This window comes from Monodelphis domestica, chromosome 1 (assembly GCF_027887165.1).
Source record: "Monodelphis domestica isolate mMonDom1 chromosome 1, mMonDom1.pri, whole genome shotgun sequence".
In the NCBI taxonomy this organism is placed as follows: domain Eukaryota; kingdom Metazoa; phylum Chordata; class Mammalia; order Didelphimorphia; family Didelphidae; genus Monodelphis; species Monodelphis domestica.
Genome location: NC_077227.1, coordinates 184895108 through 184914863, shown reverse-complemented (window position 1 = coordinate 184914863; position 19756 = coordinate 184895108). Strand labels below are relative to the sequence as shown.

Sequence of the window (19756 nt, the reverse complement as noted above, 5' to 3'; positions counted from 1 at the left end):
CTTTTGTTCACTATTGGTGGATTTCAAGTGTGTCCTTTTAGTCCAGAGTCAGATAAGAGCCACCAACCTGGCCTGAGCAGATCTCACTTACTATTCTTCCATGTTACCATTTTAACCACAGTTTTCAGATCCTTTAACATAAAGGAATAACTTGTGGCAGGAAATATCTTGAGGCAGAAAGCCTCTTGTTTCTCTTCAATAATAAATTTTGATTGCTGCCTTCCTCTATGAAGGGTAAGTCAGAATATGGGAGAAATGGTTTGGGATCTAACATGTAGGAATCAGGCGGTGCTGGATGTGGGCAGAGGGTGTTTGGTTCTGACTTCTTTTTCTTCAGTGCTTTTTTGAGAATGGAACAATGCAATTGAAAGGAGGAGCATCATTCCTGGCGAGCATCTCTGCTCTTGGAATATTTTGGGAGAAGGAAAGTTAAATTCAGTTGAAGCTATTATGTTTCTTTTGTCCTGGACAAATTGCAAAATACCATAAAAAGAAAACATTTCCCTGTGGCTTAACTTGGTACTTGTTCATAAAAGAAGTATAGTAGAATACTGTCATCTTGCATAAAAAAACCCTTTTATCTTGCTGCCCCCAGCAGCTGAAGTAGCATTAAAATATAAGACTGTGGACAGTTTATGGCTTCATCACAACCAAATGTCCTTCTTTGGTGGACATGGGGAAGGGTAGGGTTAAAGACTTGGAACTATACAATAAATTGCTATGGGCCAGGAAGCCTAATTAAATCCCCCATCTCAATTAAATCCTTAACTTCATTCTGTTGTCTGCCTAGGCTGACCACAATTATGGATGTTGCTGAAATGATCATAAAGAGCCACACTTAGAAACTCCATCTTCTGCCAATAGTCTCTAAACTGTTACACATTTGGGCATTAATATTAAGGATATAGTGGTTCATGGTTTTTTTTAAAGAACAAGCATATGGAAAAATTGCAAGACTTCTTTTCTCTTCTTATTTATTTAAATAGCATCAATACATTTGTAGTAACTGGCATTGATATCCTGAGTCCCCAGCAAGGTTAGGAGCACAGTCAGGGCTCTAGGGAGAACTCTTAGAGGCTTTCTAGTGGTAGAATTCTTATGTCTATACCAATGAACTGCCTCCTGTCATTATTGGTTGTTATCAAATAAGCTGTCATACTTAAATGGGTTTTAGAAATGGCTATTTAAGTCAGTCAGTATAAAATACCCCTCCCCCCAAAGCCTATGGGGACTTTCCTCCAGTTTATATGGAGTCCAAGGAAAATGGGCTCAAGTTTGGAGTGCATGTGGCAAAAGGGGTATCTTGGAAGATCTGGAAATCTTCTCCTTAAGTGTGGTACAGCTTTTCAGCTGTACTTCTCATAGAACTTGAAATCCATCTTTCTCCAACACTTCCAGTTTGTCCTCAGCCTGTGACACTGATGCTTCTGGGATGCTCATGAAGGGTTCAAAAGACATCTCATGGTGATACAGTGGAAAGAGCACCGGGCTAGAAGTCAGAAAGGATAAATTTAGCCTCAGACAATAGTTGTACTCAAAAAAAAAAAAAAAGAATTCACCTAACCCTGTTTGCCTCAGTTTCCTTAAATGCAAAATGAGGGTTTAATAGGGCCTACATCCTAGGTAGAATCAAACAAGACAAAATTTATAAAGCATTCATCACAGTGCATAGCACAAAATGGGTATTTAGTAATTGTTTATTCTCTTCCCTTTCCCAAATCCTCCAGACATATTGATTATCAGAATGTCCTTCACTGGTTAAGGACATTTTTCAGTAGTTAAAAAAGTTTTTAGCAAACTGTAAATAATACTTTCCCCTTCCATACTCTTACAACTCCACTTTGCTCTCCTCTCTTCCTATTCTATCTTCTCATACTCTTTCCTTTCTCCCTCTCCTTCACTTTCCATATCTCTTGCACGCCATACACAGATATTTATGTGACAGGTGTATTTGTGTGGAACACTGTATACAATGGCAGGCCTTTTCAATGTGTAGATTTATTGAACTGATTTTTTTTCTCTTTTCAATTCATTGATACAAGGGATAGGTTTCAGAGAGAATGGGAAAGGAATACAATGGGAAATACAGATGCTATAAAAATCAAGATTTATTTTTTAAAGAAAATTAGATTAGTCTGTCATGACCTGTTTTTGTTGAAGTCACAATGCTTCTTTGTAATCTCTACTTCCCTTTTGAGATAGTTCCTAACTATCTCTATAGTGTTCTAGCCTAGAATTCTCCCAGGAACCAGTCAAGCTATCTGATCAAGTGTTGGCTGACTCTGTTTCCATCTCCTTTTTTGAAACTTTGGACATTTGCCTTTCTCCATTTCAGTGACTTATATTTCAAGATCTTTTGATATCACCAATGATGACCTACCAATCACATCTTCCAGTTCTTTAAGGACCCAAGTTTGTAATTCATCTGAACCCAATTGCTTTGGTTTCATCCAAGGCAGCTAGGTGGTATCAACTTCTTATTAGTCATTTTCATTCCATCATTTCCAATATGAAAGCCATTCTCCTTGGCAAAAAGAAAAGAAGCAAAATAAGAGTGAAATAGTTCTTCCTTTTCTCTTTTGGTAGTTATCATCATCTCCGCTATTCTAACCTGAGATTCTAACCCCTTTTGTTTCTCCATTTTCTCCTCATACAGTTATTTTAAAAAAATCTTTGGCATTTGCTTTCCTTGACAGCTGATACCAAACCAGAATTTTTGACACTTAAAATATTATCTTTACCCTCTGTCTTAGAATTGATACTAAAGCAATTCCAAGGCAGAAGAGCCCTAAGGGCTAAGCAGTTGGAGTTAGGTGACTTGCCCAGCACCACATAGGTAGGAAGTATCTGAGGGCATATTTGAACCCAGGACTTCCCATCTCTAGGCCTGGCTCTCTATCTACTGAGTCATCTAGTTACCCTCATTTCTGACCTATTTAATAGGACTGTGTCACACTCTTATGTTTATCCTATTACTAAGCCTTTCTTTCATTTTATGAATGTTTCCTTTTTAAAACTAAATTTGTGGGTGAGTTCTTGTGCATTCATTTCAGTCTCTTCAAACAAATCTCATTTTTTCTTCTACACTAGAATTGTTTCTCTGTATATTTTCAGAAAATCAGTCTTGAGTTTCTCCCATCACTCCTGGGCTACTTTCCCTTATAGCATTTTTGGTCCATGGGATCCTGTTATCTTTCTACTGAGCTCTTTAAAATATGCTTCATTAAAAAACAAGGATACCTATCAGACTGAGCCAAGATTTTCTTTCCTCTTGTCACTAATTCAAAGATGAAGTGGTCACATGTCCCCTAGGGTTCCTATCATTTCTGCTCTATCAACCAGTTCAGAATAGTTTCCTTTTATTGCTTCCTCCATTTTTTGAAGGATGAAATAATCACTAATTCAAATCAAAAGCTACAGAAGTTGTCTGAATGAGTTCAGTCTCTTATCAGTACCATATCAGACCTCTATGCCAGGCTTGCAGTCTGTTTCACAAACTCTTCATCTATTTATTCTTTCTCTCCAGGTAGTCTATAATACACATAATTAAAAATCACTTCTGTTTCTCCTTCCTTTCACCTTCACCAAATACTCTCTCTTATACTTCTTCCCTCTGATTCCTGGAATTTCTCATTTGGGTATAACTTCTTAACACATAATGCTAAGAAGCTACCACATAGTGGGATAGAATGAGCTCCTCCTTCCTTCCAATCACTTCCCCTCTCCCATCCTCACCACATTACAGTTCCACCTATGTTGCAGCTTTTTTGTCATCTTGCTATGAGGTTGTTTCTTACTTCCCACCCCCCTCATCCCTCTGCTCCCTCCTTCACTCAAAGCACTCTTGCCCCAAATGCAATTTGTGGTACTTGAACCCCAAGTATAAAAATTCTTCATTGTCTCTTGTCTCTTATTTTCTGTGCTATCTCCTCTAGACCAGAGGTGTCAAACACAAAACCAATGGTCACATGTACTTCTAAGAGTAGGTAAACCAGATTATAATGTAATTGGGAAATATTTAACAAGATAAATAAAAATACAGTAAAACAGAGATAATAATACACTATAAAACATAGTCAGTACACAGCAGACAAGGATCCTTATTCCTGACTAGTGCCCCACCCCTTTTAAAATTAATTTATTTAGTCAATTTAGAACATCATTCCTTGGTTACAAGAATCATATTATTTCCCTCCCTCCCCTTCCCCTACCCTTCCTATAGCCAATGTGCAATTTCATTGGGTATTACATGTGTCCTTGATCAGAACCTATTTCCATGTTGTTGGTGTTTGCATTAGGATGTTCATTTAGAGTCTACATCCCCAGCCATATACCTCAAACCATGTATTCAAGAAGTTGTTTTTCTTCTGTGTTTCTACTCCTACAGTTTTTCCTCTGAATGTAGATAATGTTTTTCCTCATAGATCCCTCCAAGTTGTTCAGGATCACTGCATTGTAGTGACCCCCTTTTTTATTTGAGTTTGATAAAATTGCTCTAGACCATCTGTCTCTCAGGGAAGGCTTTGTAAGGAATATTGTTCCATTTCCCATTGATTGTTCTTTCCTGTGTCAGAGGTTGATAACTTTGAGCCTATCTTAGATAAAGATCTGTGAGCCCTCCTCAGAGGTTGAATTCTCATGGTCTGTCTGAGAACAGGTCCAAGTGCCCTTGCCACTGCCTTCTTTTAGTTTCCCATAACAAGATTGCTGACTGTTCCATGAACTCTGGAGGATTCCTGGAACCATTATCTTGCCCCAACCATTATCCTACCAGCTGCACTATCTCACAGGTTTTTAATTCCTGTGGTTTTTACCTTTAAAAGATCTATCAGTTTGCAATAAACTTGAACCCATTGCCATCAGCATGGGTCCCTTCTGACTCTACACTGTGACTGTGATTGTTATTCTTATCTTTTTCCTCACCCTTATCTTCAGGTGAGGCCATTCTTACTTCTACCTTTGTATTTCCACTTATTATTTTCCCCATTACTTACCTGCAGAACTCTGGTTTCAATCTTGCCCCTCCCCCCGGGGGGCTTTAACATTTTGGTGTCCATACAAAGGGACTTTAGTGATGGATCAACTAGTGTGGAGCATGTGCATCATGGAATCACAGGTAAGGAACCATCCCCCCCTCCATCAAGGAGGAAGTAAAACATAGGGCATTGTGACAAGGAAATCACTTTAAAAGACTGATATATATTAATTTAAGGTTGCCAAGGAATTCAGCTATGTAACTCCTAAATGAAAACTCAAGTGAGCAGTCAACCTTTTATGGAGTTTTTAATTACAAACAGGAGGAAGAAAGGTATGAGAGAGAGAGAGAGAGAGAGAGAGAGAGAGAGAGAGAGAGAGAGAGAGAGAGAGAGAAAGGGGAGAGAAGGGAATAGGGCTTAAATACCCCCTCTGTTTAAGCTGGGCCAAAAGGCCCAAGCCCTTAGATCGCTGAGGCAAAGAAAAGAGATCAGTCCCTATCACTCATGTGACCAAAATGGAGAAACAGTCTCAGAGGCCTCCACCTCAAGCCTCCTTCAGAGCAAGCCCTCCTCTCAGACCTCTCCAGGAGCTCTCCCTCCAGGACCTCTCTCCCCTCAGACTCCTTCAGAGCAAAACTTCTCAGAGCACAACCTCTCAGAGCAAAACCTCTCGAACACCCCCAGTCCTCAGACCCCGCTATCTTTAAGGAAACCATCTAAGTTCCCTCCCCTCAGTTCTTACATCTACCAATCACTGTCCATGTCTTCCCTGTGCCAATGGTGGCTCTAACTTAACCCAGGACCGCCCAGAGGTCTGCCCCTTTGCACATGTCTGTTGAAGGTCATATTCTCAAATAATTAAATCTTGATCCTTGCTGCAGCCCTTCCTAAATTTTTTTACTCTGAGTAGGGTAGAGATTGTAGTTTCAAGACCTGGTTCTGTCATTCCAAGTATCTCTATTGTATCAATTCTAAAATCAATCATGACTCAAAGAACTTCCTGTTCTATGCTTAAGCATAGGTCAAACCCCTTTCCATTGTTTAGCAAAAGGTTTCTGTCCTAAAGTAGTCTTATGTAGGGAGGAGAAGGATCCTCCCATGCCAAGGGGTTTCACATTCCAATAGAGTTCTTACTATCAGTAGGAAATTTTTTCCAGTATGAAATTTCCCAATGGTGAAATTTCCAACATTTATAAGTCTAAGAAATTTTAAGGTTTACAGCATTCTATTTATTTTTATCTATGACCAGCAGCTCTTTGCTGAGGTCCTCACTACTATATTAAGTGTTCATAGATTTGGAATTTCTCACACTTGCAAACAGAAATTTTTATAGCATATGTTTACTCTTGGGGGGTTAGTTTGTGAATCACTCGATCTGGCACCCTGCCATGTGAGATCGAAGCAAAATTCAAAGTCTCATAAACCCAAGGAGGATAATGAGAAAAAGCCCAATATCATAGTTACTCCTCCAGAGAGGCCTTCTTTACATCCCATTCCTTCCCTTAGCTCTGCATCAGGTTACGAGTCCCCTGTCCAGTACCAGACCAAAATGCTGGGTAATTCCCTCCCTCACAGCCTGAAGTTATTCCATATAATTCTCAGGCTCAGTCAGAAGTGAAAGTGGCTCACCATTATCAGCAAACTTGAGACAAATGCTTTACTTTTTAAAGAGACAGTACTTTGGAAAAAGCAAGATGGATTTTTTCAGGGAAGTTTTCAGACTGAGACAACACAAGAAGAATTATGTGTGTGTATATTAATATATAATATATATTAAACATAATATTAGATTAGGTATCAGGATCCTGAATCTGTTTAATGTTTGTTTTATGTATCTCTATGTGTTTTTGCATTACAGGTCTTGTCTCTTTTTTTTTCCTAATTGGGCATTCACAAAATATACTTCAGAGTCCTCCACTGAAGGAGGTAATTCTGGCCTCTAAAACTTGTCAGAGTATTTCATACATCTTTTTTCTTATTTTAGGTGGGCCCTCTAAGAGAAGAAAAAATATTAATTTGGCACACACAATGGGAAATTTTGTCCCAGAATTTGACTATTTACTTGAATTTAATATTTAAGATTGATATATGTTACTTTGGAAAATTGCTAATGAGTCTCACAATGTACTATGACACAATGTAATTTTATGGTGTTTATTATGCATCAGATAAATATGAAATGTCAGCTAAATTTAAATCTGCACAATACCTAGTTAGAGAATCAATTAAGCAAAAGTTATAGTATATCGTGGAGAACTTTCTCTAAGATTTAAATTTTATATTTTAAAATTAGAGGTTCTTTAATTTCAGGTACTGTTATAAAATAGCAACAAGTGATTACATGTTACCATTCGTATTTTAGGACTTGAAATGTGACAATCTGTTTATTTGAAGTTACACAGGTATTTAGAATTTGAATGTATTAAAATATAATTTGTTATAATGTCATAATTGAAATATGAATTTGTACTATTTAGAAAAATAATTTTTATGCAAATTGCATATAATTAATTAGCTATGGAAATTTGACCCATCCAGAATTTAAACAGGACTTGGTATTAGGTTATTAAATTTAGGTAATTAAGAGTAGTCACTTCTCTATTTATAGTAAAAGAGGAGAAGCCAGATTATGTGAGAGAAATAATAAGTGGAAAATAGTTACCTGGAATGTTTGTTCAGAATATGAGAGAAGAATTATCAGTTATTAAGAAATGTTTGGAGTTATAGTGGCAATACTAGAGGTTTATTCTGCTTTAAGCAGAGGTCTTGTAGAAAAATTGAAATATATGGAACATTGTTATGGGATTTTAACCAAAGTCAGTTTGGAAGTCGTTAAGCTTTTAATATCAATTCAGAGTGATTTATTAGTTTTTTAAATTATTTTGAAAAGTTACGTATTAATCCATCCTAGGAAATTGTTTGTTAAGCAAGAATTGACAGAAAGCAAACTTGATGATGCCCTTTTCCTGCTGCTGCAAGAAAGATTCTTTGAGATCACTAATAAATACTATCATAAGTAGGATCAACTAACTTTAACCCTTAAAACAGACAGTGGCCCAGCATACGCATCCAAAGATCTTCCTATCTTCTCTTCACAATTCAAAATAATTTTAAAGACACAAATCCTATATACTCCCCAGACAAAAGGTCACTTGGAAAAAATACATTTAATAATCCTTGGTAGCCTCTTGTATAAAAGTTAAAATTAAATATCAATAATAATGTTATATTTTTAGAGATTTATTAATGATCATTAGAAATCAAGGAATAAAGAAGATACAAAATAAAGACCACATGCCCATGGCTGGTTAGCCATTTTTAGTAATCCCCACTCACCACCATCACTGCTGATTCTACATCAGAGAGGAGGAACTGCCAAAGCCCAGGTCCTTTATCCTCTGTCTACAGAAAGTACATAATGACAGGAAGTCAGTGGGCTCTTGGGATATGTAGTTCTTTTATTAGGGTAAAAGATTTTCAATCATACATTCCCCCCTGAGACCCATGGAAGACTAGTCTCTCCAGTGGGTCTTGTAAACATACAAACTTTGAAATTGTAATAATTTGAGGATAAAAGGAAAAGAGAACAAAACCAATAATTGCTAGGTACATTGACAAAAAGCCAATTAGGGAGCAGTCCCCTTTGGGCATGAGTATACATTCAAATTAAATGTTCAATCAACCTTCAGTTTAATCAACCACACCCAAAATTCATTCTGGATCTTCTTGATGTAGCTTGTGGTATGTGGAGGTACCTTCATGGTGCCTTCTAAGAAGAGTTCATTTTCTGGATTTGGAGAGGTATCATGTTTCTTAACCTAAAATTACTCTCAAAAAGAATTTAAAACTTGCAATTAAAAATAATAATAATACATTCCCCCTGAAGAGGGTGTTGAAAAACACACGGATCACTTAGGGATGCATGGCTGAGTTATGAAGTATATGAATCAATTGGCAAGAGAAATAAAAAAAAATTTTAATCCTAATAAAAAAATAAGTTCTGGATGAAATATAGACTATCAAAGTCTTATGTGTAAAAATTCTAAGTAAAGGAAAAATAAATCCATAACAGGTCCTTGAATCAGGGCCCAAATAAAATGATTTAAGCAATTATGCATTTACCCAGTCAGTAGCCAGGACTATAAAAAGTTTGCCACACAATGAAAGACAGAAAAGGGACTAGATTATAGGAGCCAGGTAGGAGCCAAACTTGAGATACTTGGTAGAATGTGGGACAAGGAAGACCTGCCTTTAACACATGTTAAACAGTTGCAAACTTGAACCCCAAACAAGTTCAAGTCCTCTTGTCTTGGCTCAAAATTTTCATCAATCCCATCGAGATTGGTTGGTCTCTTTGACCTTGTGCTTGATTGGCACTATGCAGTTTAGCTTTGTGCTTTTTTGGCACTGTTCAGTGACTCTTTTTGTATTCTCTTGTCCTGGAATCAGACAGAATCATTAAGCAAAGTCCCATTTTAAATAATCAATGGCATAATTTTTATAGTCTAAAGCTTTTGGGGTATGCATTGACATTATAGCAAATATATTTCAAACTTATATTACTGCAAAATCAAAAAAGTTAAAGAAAGTCTTCTCAATACTGGTGAAATGTTCTTCAAATACAAAAAGGTGAGAAAAATAAAAAAATTAAAATAGTATATTGCACTGCAAGAAAAATAATAATGAGAGTTTTAAAAAAATCAAAAATGTCGCTTATAATCATTGACACACTGTGTCAGCTAAAGAAATGTAGAATACAAAAGTTTCTCACCAAAAATGAGATCCATTTCCTCTTCAAACCTGGCCATGATCCACTGTGAGTACAAGCAAATGATTTTTACAAAGTAACAGTTTTTTATAAAGAACAGTAGTACAGCATATAATGCACATTCAAAAAGTATCAATATCCCTAGAGTTATAATAGCCCATTTAATTACAATAACAAACAAACCCACTATCATATTTCATATAACTTGCTGTATGACAAAAAAAAAACAACTATGAACTGATGGATATTTGTCACAATTTTTACAGATTTAGCAAATCTTTCAAACTTGGTAGGAGAAATGTGGCTTAAAAAATTTATCTAGACTATCTTAAAATTTTGAGAGGTTCTTCTCTGACTAGTGGTTGCAATCAATGTAAAAGTTAAAATTAAATCTCAATAATAATGTTATATTTTAAGAGATTTATTAATGATCATTAGAAATCAAGGAATAAAGAAGATACAAAATAAAGATCATGTGCCCATGGCTGGTTAGCCATTTTTAGTCATCCCCCACTCACCACCATCACTGCTGATTCTACATCAGAGAGGAGGAGCCTCCAAAGCCCAGGTCCTTTATCCTCTGTCTCCAGAAAGTACGTAATGACAGGAAGTCAGTGGGCTCTTGGGATATGTAGTTCTTTTATTAGGGTAAAAGATTTTTAATCATACACCTGCCCCAGTCCTCTCTTGGGGAAGAGGATCTCTTTGTATTTTTCCTATAGCCGCTGACTCTCCCATCTGGGTTCCGGAGCAGCTTGTCTGACTTCACCATGACTCTAACCCCCAGCTGCTGCAATCACCTTGTTTGATTTCTCTTCACAAAATATAAAAGCTCCATGAGGGTAAGGGCTTTCTCTCTTTTATATTTATATCCCCAGCATTTAGAGTATCTGGCACATATAGATGACTAAAAAATATTTCCCAATTGATTAAATATATTTGGTTCCATTTCTGTAGAGAGGAAATATGCCTCTCAGAAGCCCTGAAGAAACTAAAAAGAAGCAAACAAAACCCATTAGCCTAATCAAGAAGGTCAATGAGCACCTGTCTTTTGAAGTCCATATTGTTCAGGGAAAATTGATCTCTTTTAAGCAAGGAATCGAGTTTACTTGATCTATACAAGCTCACTTTGAAGCTTACAAAAGATTTTGCCAACAAACTTTTCAGGTGAGTGCTATTATTTTCATTATACAAATAAAGAAACTGGGCTTCAGAGAAGCTAGGCTGTGTGCTCTCAGAAACACTTGTTTCTTAAAAGCAACAGGACTGAATTCAAGCTACACCTTTTAACTACCACTAAAGGGTCTTGTCCATTGCACCAAACTGACCAAATGTTAACTCTGACTAAATGATCATGGTTTATTGACTAAATGAGCTTTGGACTCTTTAAGTTGTTCATTTTAGCGTGTATGTTTGTTTTCTTCTGCCCTTTTTTGTTTATAGTGACTTAAACATGTGCTACAGATTTGTTCCTTCATTGGATTCATATTCTTAAGAACAGCTTGTGTTTCTAACATACAGTCACCATAGCAAAAAGGTTTTCGTCGTTTGCATTAAGAAAACCATCACTGTCATCAGCATTTTCAGCAGTTGGTGCAGAAGAGGCAGGGCATGGAATTGGGGGTAAGGCAAAACTATTTTAGAAAGTTTATTTATAGTCAGAATTCCATGCCCAGTATTCTACGCAGGAAATTCCTGTTAATACTGCTGTTTCCTTGACATTGTCAGTAAACATCTTTCATTTAAAATTTTATATACATTTTTCACAATATAAAGTTTATCTTACAAGTAAGGTGAGAAATGCTTATGTAATTCAGTTCAGTAAACTGTTTTTCAATGCCAGGGATGCTAACACTCCAAAGGACTCTTGATTTTATCAATTTGGATACTTTCTCCACTCATGCAAATGGAAATTCATTGTGTGTGATCCTCTTGCATGTCATTCCATCAATCTCTCAAATTTATGTAAGGTCCTCCACCAGTGCTGTTGATCCATGATCCATGAATATCAGTATAACACTTGGGGTATCTATTTGTTGGACCTCATTTCAGCTGTAGGAGCATGCAACCACTTTCTCATTAAAAATTTCCTAGATGACATTTTTTGGCTATTTCTTAAATCCAGTTCATGCAGACAATGTACATTTTATGTCCACGCTATATATTTCCAATAACCTTTAGGTATCATGTAATTTTACAAAATAGCAAGTCTCTGAAAAAGGGAGATTGTGAGGGCCTATAATCTGGTGTTAAAATTCAGGGGAGTATGTCTATATGCATATGCATACAATTAATATGTATGTGTGTTTGTGTACAAACACATATAGGTGTTACAAAAGTCAGTAGTTTTTAAGCTATCAAAGTATGTGTATGTAGACACTCTCTTTAATAGTATGTATATGTACACACATTTTAGTAGCTTAGAACTTCACCAGAACTCTTAGATATACAACTACATATATATATGTGTGTGTGTGTATGGAACTGTACATATTAAAATATACATATATTATATGCATTCATATATAATAATTTTTTACAATTTCAGGTAGCAGCTTGGGATTGTGCAAATCATTGCTGAATTTACTCAGTGCAATGCATTCCACTCTTTTCCTCTGGCAATAGTTCATTGGCCATCTTTAGTGCCTCCCCAAAATATTTGTTCTGATAGAATAACTCAGTGGACTGCCCACGCAACTACCTGTTATGGTCTGGTCAAAGGAATTCTCCATCCTTTGGGGTTTTTTTCTTAAATGGATAGTTGAGAATTTTTTTTTTTAGAAGCTATGGATCTCATTGAAGATTCTGCATAGAATTCTGGGATCTGATGATATCACCACCGTGTCACCTATGAACAAGAGGATCTGGAGGACTTCATTTAAGAATCCATTTTCCATTCAAACTTTCCTTGAGATATCCTTCCTGGTGAGTATATGCTTCTCTGTTTGATGTTTTATATATATAATGATCCTAATAAGTGTATGGGAAATGAGCCGTGCTCCAGATTACACATTTAAGTAAGTATTTGCCAGACATTATAGTAAAGGTTGAGCATACAAAGATAAAAGTAAAACAGATCCTATTCTCAAAGAATGTAAATCCTATTGGGGGAAATACTACTGAAGCAAATAAATTGATACAAAATGTATAGAAAATAATTTCAGGAAGGGCTGAATACTAAATGACTTGTTAAAAGAGAGACTTTAAGGCTTTTGCCTTCTGAATTGTCTAAAACATAATCATCTTTGAAAATAGCCAAATCTTCTGTTTATGCTTTTTTCAGTAGGTGTGTATGGCTATAAAAATATGATTAGTAAAAGCTTGTTTAGTTTTTTCATAGTTTCATTAAACATTCTCAATATGTATGTCGACCATTTTCATCAGTTTTAGAGAAATGAGAAAAGACATGTATAAGTATTGTGTTTATATTATATTTGTATGTATATAATATATGTATATGTATTGTATGCATATATGTATAGTGATATTTTCTTACCTTTTTTGGAGGGGTATAATAATACCATTGTGATTTTTTTTTACATTTATTTGCAATCTTTCTGACTTTCATAAAGTTTGAAAACAGACCACTCAAAATTTTTGCCAGTCATTTAGTACTCATCCCTCCCTGAAATTCTAAACAATTTGTATCAATTTATTTGCTTAAGTAGTATTCCCCCCCCCCATAGGATTTACATTCTTTGAGGACAGGATCTGTTTTACTTTTTTCTTTGTATGCTCAGCCTTTACTATAATGTCTGGCAAATACTTATTTAAATGTGTAGTCTGGAGCATGGTTTTGTTCCCCTGTATATGCTTGACCTTATCTATCCATTTTTCCTGACTTCGTCTTCTTAGGTACCATTTCCATTTCCTTGTATATTATTACATCAGTTATTGAAGATACTAGAATCAAACTATGGTGACTTTAGTGTATTTAGTATCATGAATCCATCCCTATAGATGTGTTGGTGAATATTGTGACAGAGGCTGGCACATAAGAAAAGTGCCAGGCTGAAGATGGCTCGATCCTATTGCTGACAGCCCTAGCACAGCCTCCCTTTTACAATAGACTCTCTTCCTCAGTTTTCCAAATGACCAGAGCTGACTTGTACTCCCCCCCTCCATCCCAGGAATCAAGATATTTTTGATCCTGTGTAGAAACTCCTAGGCAGTCAGTGACAAATGCTGCTAGCCTCAGGAGTTGTAATTGACAACAAATTCACAACTGGCAGTTGATGGCAGTTGGTGACAGTCACTAAAGCTTTTTTTTTTTAAATAAATGGAGTTCTTTTAAATCCAGGGTGCCATCTGTATTATAAGGGGATGTTAAGTTGTAACGGAGGGGTTTGGCCTTTCAGTATTGAGAGGGGGAAAGAGTGGAGAACCGCCCTTCTCAAAAGCGATATTCAGGGGAGACAGTTGATGTTTATGATTGGCTCAGAGAGAGGAGAGGGAGTTTGAAGATTTTCTCCCTTCTGACTTCCCTCCTTAGCTAAAGCTGCTCTCCCCAATTTGATCTTGTCCCTCTTGTCCCCCCTTTGTCGAGGGTCTCCCCTTGATCTGTTCACTTGCACTCAGCTTGGGGAATAGATAACTTTTAATGTCAACTCAATCAGGTAATACAAAAGGAATAACTAGCACAGAAAGAATGGGAATGGGAAGTGGGGAAAAGGGGTCCCTGTCTCTATCTAAAACCTTTTCTTCCCTCCTCGAGTTGGGGGGGCGGGACTCAGGCCTTGGCAGCCTGAGCCCCCTGAGAGGAAGTCAGGTTGACTCACCCCTGGGCAACAGGAACTGGGGCAAAGTCTGCTCAGGTTTCTTTCTTCAGAAAGTCCCATTCAATTGGGAAGTGTTGGGGGGAAGGATTTCCAGTCACCAGTAGGAAAAGTGGGTAACCCTCAGGAGAAAGTTTTTTCCCACCTTCTAGCTTTGGCTTCTCAAAACTGAGAGCCCAACTCCTCCACCAGCCAGAGTCTTCCCCTCCTCCAGAGTCCCCTATCCTGGGGCCCTTCCCCCACCAAGGTGATCAGTTTCACACACTCTTCAACCTGGCACTATTCTTATGTGCCAGCCTCTGTCACAATATGATCCATATATCACCTAAGTGTTATTCTTTCATTTTTATTTATAAATTCTCTACAAATGATATAGTTAAGTTAAAGTTCATGACAAGCATTCTGCAGGTTTGTTTGGCTTTTTTTTTCCTTCACTGCTTTTTTCCATTTTGAGGGTTGATAACTGCTCATAATCTTTCATTATCCTCCATAATGCTTTGCATGCATTTGGCTACCACATCCCTCTATCTTCAAAGAGTGATCTGTCCAATGTCATAAAAGTAGTAAATGACAAGGGTAGGATTTGACTTCACACACTTTGATTCTTTGGGCTTTTGTATCCTTTCTTGAAGCAGTTCCAAAAGGAAATGAAGCTGTTTGGGAAAGGTCCATCATAAATCAAGTGCTAAAGATACCATTATTTCAGAATCCCAGAGTTGGGAGAGATGTCAGATGCTATTTTGTTCAACACATACCTCCACTAGAAAGAATCTTTCAGCATTAATTGACAAGCAGTCATCTAGTCTTTGCTAGAAGACTCCCAGTGAAGGAAACTGCTGACTCCTGAAGCAACCTAGTTCACTTCAGTAGAGCTCTGTTATAAAGTTTTTATTGCATCAAATCTTTACATTCCCTTTTCTTCAACTTCTACCATATTTATTAAATAACTACTGCATACACAGGACAGTACAACCCCAAAGAGATTCAAGAATCAGAGGAGGGGGCAATAGAAAATGTAATAGAAAGTGAGATTTGAGTTAAAGTTCTGAAGGAAGGCAGAGATTACAGGAGTCAAAGATAGAGGGCATTCTAGGAATGGGAGGATGTCAGTGCACAGACCTGGAGAGGATATAGGATGTCCTACAGCAAGTAAACCACCATAGCTTGATCCTACTGGTTGTGAAGAGAAGTATAGTATTAAGAACAGAAAGGTAGGAAGGAGCCAGGCAGTGAAGAAACATAAATGACACACAGTGGCCTTTAATATCCGATCCTTGAGGTAAAAGGGGATCCACTTGAATTTATTGAGGAGGGGAAAGGAGGAAGAGACTTTAGGAAAAGTTATTTTGACTTTTGCATGGAGAATGGATTTGAATGGAAAGAGATTGGAGACAGGCAGACCAAATATGACAATATTAACCACTTCATGTATTGTCATAAGCATCAAAAGAGAAGTCCATTGGATAGAGAGCCATTTCTGATGTCAGGAAGATTCATCTTCCTGAGTTCAAATCTGGTCTCAGACACTTCCTAGCCCTGTGATCCTGGGCAAATCACTTAACACTGTTTGCTTTAGTTTCCTCATCCATAAAATGATCTGGAGAAGGAAATGGCAAACCACTCCAGTATCTTTGCCAAGAAAACCCCAAATAGGGTCATGAAGAGCTCAGTATGACTGAAATAACTGAACAACAAAAAACTGAGAAGCACCATGCTAAGTGCTAGGGGTGGGGAAAATGCAAAACATAATCTCTGCTCTCAGCTCACAAGTCTAATGGAGGAGATAAAATACAAATGACTTAATGCCCAAAAGGCTTTATACAGAAAATAATAAACAAAAGTAAGGCACTAACATTAAGGAAGATTTAGGAAAAGCTTCCTGTAGAAGGTAGATTTTAACTGAGACTTAAAGGAAGTCATAGAATCCAGGAGGCATGGATGAAAAGGGAGAGCATTCTAGGCAGGCAAAAATGTCAAGAGTTGTGAGATAAGGTGACTGCTTCAAGAAAGACAGTGGTGGAATAAGGTGAAAAGAGAGAGGAGAGGTTGGGGGATACATGAAGGATTTTAAATGCCAAATAAAGTATTGTGTATTTGATCTTGGAGGTAATAGAGTCACTAGAATTTATTGGCAGGGATGGGGGATGGGGAGGCTGGAATTAATATGCTCATACCTGTGCTTTTAGGGAAGATCACTTTGATAAAAGATTTCATCCATGAAGGGAGTCCCAAATAAGGAAATTATCTATACTTATGTAGGTCAGGAGGAGGCAGCTAGATAGCTTAGTGGATAAAGTCCTGGATCAGGAGTCAGGAAGAACTGAATTCAAATCCAGCCTCAGATACTAGCTGTGTGACTAAAAAAGTCCCTAAACTGTTTGCCTTAATCCACTGGAGAAGAAAATGGCATAGCAGTCCAGGATCTTTGCCAAATGGCAATGGACAGTACTGGAATATTAGGGTCCACAGGGTCACAAAGAGTTAGACAAAATTGAACAATGCAGATCCATAACATTTCTACAGCATATAGTATGAGAAAGTTGTTGTAGGACATGTTTGGTGACATACTGAGGATCACACAATCATGTGTGCCAGAGATGAGACATGAACCGAGGTCATGATAACTCAAGGCCAGCCCTCTCTACCTACTACTGAACGGTGCATCTCTCTGGTGTCCTTTTACCTTCATTACTTCTATATCCATATATAGATATAGACAGGCGTATATTATGCACATAGGCACATATACATACTCATACACATATATTTTTAACAGCCATCTAAGGTTAAACTTCTAACACCTGGTTATAAATTTATACTTTTTTAAAAATACATACTCAATTTGCAATATGCTGCATTCCCAGATCACTGAATACTAAAATCATTCTCCAGAGCTTAGGGGGGAAAAAATAATCATCCGGCAGCACCAAAGCTATGAAATATGACTTCTTCCTTCCCTGGCAAAAGGATTTGGCGGCCTTATCCTCTGTTAATATGCACGAGATCATGAATATTTCCATTAGAACAGGAAAGTCTTAAAGATCTCAAGTAGAAAGCCATGCTTGTCTGCTGGCAAAAACCCAGGTCAAGGACAAGTCCAGATAATATAGCAGCAACATTTGTGATGCCTTTGGCAAAGCAGAGGCACATATTTTTAGAAGCATAAGACAGAACTGAGAGTCAATGCCTGAATGGCTTCTTGGCTCCCTGTAGTCCTGGGCCAGCTTGATTCTAGATTCATATATTAGTTTCATGTTTAATTTGAGGCTCCTCTGGTGGGGCTTTGCTCCCACTGATTTCGATTCTGAAGACTGAATAAAACCAGTTTACACTGTTTTGTTTTGTTTTGTTTTTTTCAGGGTTGAGATGTCAGAGACAAGAAAGCACAAGGTATTCACAATATAAGAAGGCCAACTTCAACCAAAAGTCCATTGATGAGAGCAGGGGAAAGAGGAGCTGAAAAATAAACTGGGTTCCTTATATCCCTCTAGATCTAGACATCCTGCCCTCCCCTCGCCTAAGAGAATTCCTATTAGAAAGTTTTCCTTGGGTTGGACTTGATCTGAATCCAGGGGATTTGGCTTGGGCTGGCCTGGCCTTGAGAATATGCAGAATTTATGAGCCATTTGACTTGCTATACTTGGCTTCAGGTCAGTACTTGTTTGTAGGATTGAGATGAGAAAACATTTCATTTCATCCTATAAACTTTAGCAGCATGAAAGACTGAAATATTTGTCACTATCCCATGAAATGAAAATTTCCTGCACAATAGAACAAGTTATAACAATAGCTCACACATTTATATGAATGAAAAAAAAAAACATTTAGCCTATAGCTGGGTCTCAAACTAAACTCTGGAAATGCAAATGGTTCTAAACAGACAGTTCCTGACTTCATAGGGCTTACATCCAAATGGGGGTAGACAACTAAAGGGGAGTTAGCAAGCAGGAAGGAAGCTTTGTTTGGGGCAGTGGAGGAGAAGGCTTTAATTTCTGAAAGCCCCAGGTGTGACGGTCTAGATCGTAATTCATCCTCTGGTCAGTTTAAACTTCATTACAGAAGCACTCTCACAGCATTTGTAAAGTGATTTGTATACATCCTCTCTCATTTCTTAGGCTCATAGATTCAGGAACCACTGAATCCAGATGAATAAACTGAGGCCCGGACAGTCTCTGTTAACTGATTTGTCAAGGTGAAGAAATGTCAGACTGGTTTCAAACTGAGATATTCATCATTTCTGACCCTACAGCCATCTGGTTGCTGCCCTCAATGCAAAACTTGTGTATAAACTTTTTCTCAAGTGTAATTAGGTTCAAAAATATAATTTAGGAGAATTTTAAAAATTCTTCATTTTCAGAATCCATAAGCCTATCATTTAAAAGGGATGTTAATAGCCATGTAGTCTGATTCACATCTGGGGAAAAAAATCACCATCATAACATAGGAAGGCCATGGACACCCATCATCTCCAAGAAGAAGATCCTATTACCTCTCAAGGAAGCCTATGACACTTTTCACAGCTCTAATCACCAGAAAGGTTTTCTTGACATTTAGCCTAAATTTGCCTCTTTACAAACTCCATCCATGATTCCAGGATCTTGTCCCTGGGACCAAACAGAAAGTCTAACTCCTATTCTGTTAATAGTCCTTCAAATACTTGAATACAACCATCAAACTCACTGGCCCCTGTTCTTGCACTAAAATAGTACCAATTCTTTCAACTTATTTTTCAAATAACATGGACTCAAGTCCCTTCACACACCCTAGTTGCCTTCCTCTGGGTGCTCTTAGTCTCTTTAATTTTTCATTGAATTTATGAATCTGTGAAGCCTATACTCAAACCAGATGATTCAGAATCCTATTCCTGGATGGAATGTAGGCTGGACATCCTGGCACACCTTGTGGGAGCATTCCCATTGGCCCGTCCCCTTCCCCTCAGTTCAAGGACTAGAGAGAATATTCCCACAGGGTGTGCCAGCATGTTCTATTCAAGTCTATGCATATCTATCTTCCTGACTCTTATTTGTTGTTGTTCAGTCCTTTCAGTTGTGTCTGACTTTTCATGACTCCATTTTGGGATTTTCTTGGCAAAGATACTGGAATGGTTTTGCCATTTTCTTCTCCATCTCATTTGACAGACGAGAAAACTGAGGCAAACAGGATGAAGTGACTTGCCGAGGGTCACACAACTATATAACGTCTGAGGCCAGATTTGAACTCAGGAAGATGAACATCTT

The 19756-nt window shown here is 37.5% G+C and overlaps 1 long non-coding RNA gene across 1 annotated transcript; it reads right to left on the bottom strand.

Annotated features, from left to right (window-relative positions):
- Positions 1-410: 410 nt before the first annotated feature.
- Positions 411-10169, bottom strand: LOC103104899 (uncharacterized). Its single transcript, XR_460819.2, has 3 exons — positions 8313-10169; positions 2381-2524; positions 411-1489 (listed from the first exon to the last, which is right to left on the bottom strand). It is a non-coding gene; the product is annotated as an uncharacterized LOC103104899 (long non-coding RNA).
- Positions 10170-19756: the final 9587 nt, after the last annotated feature.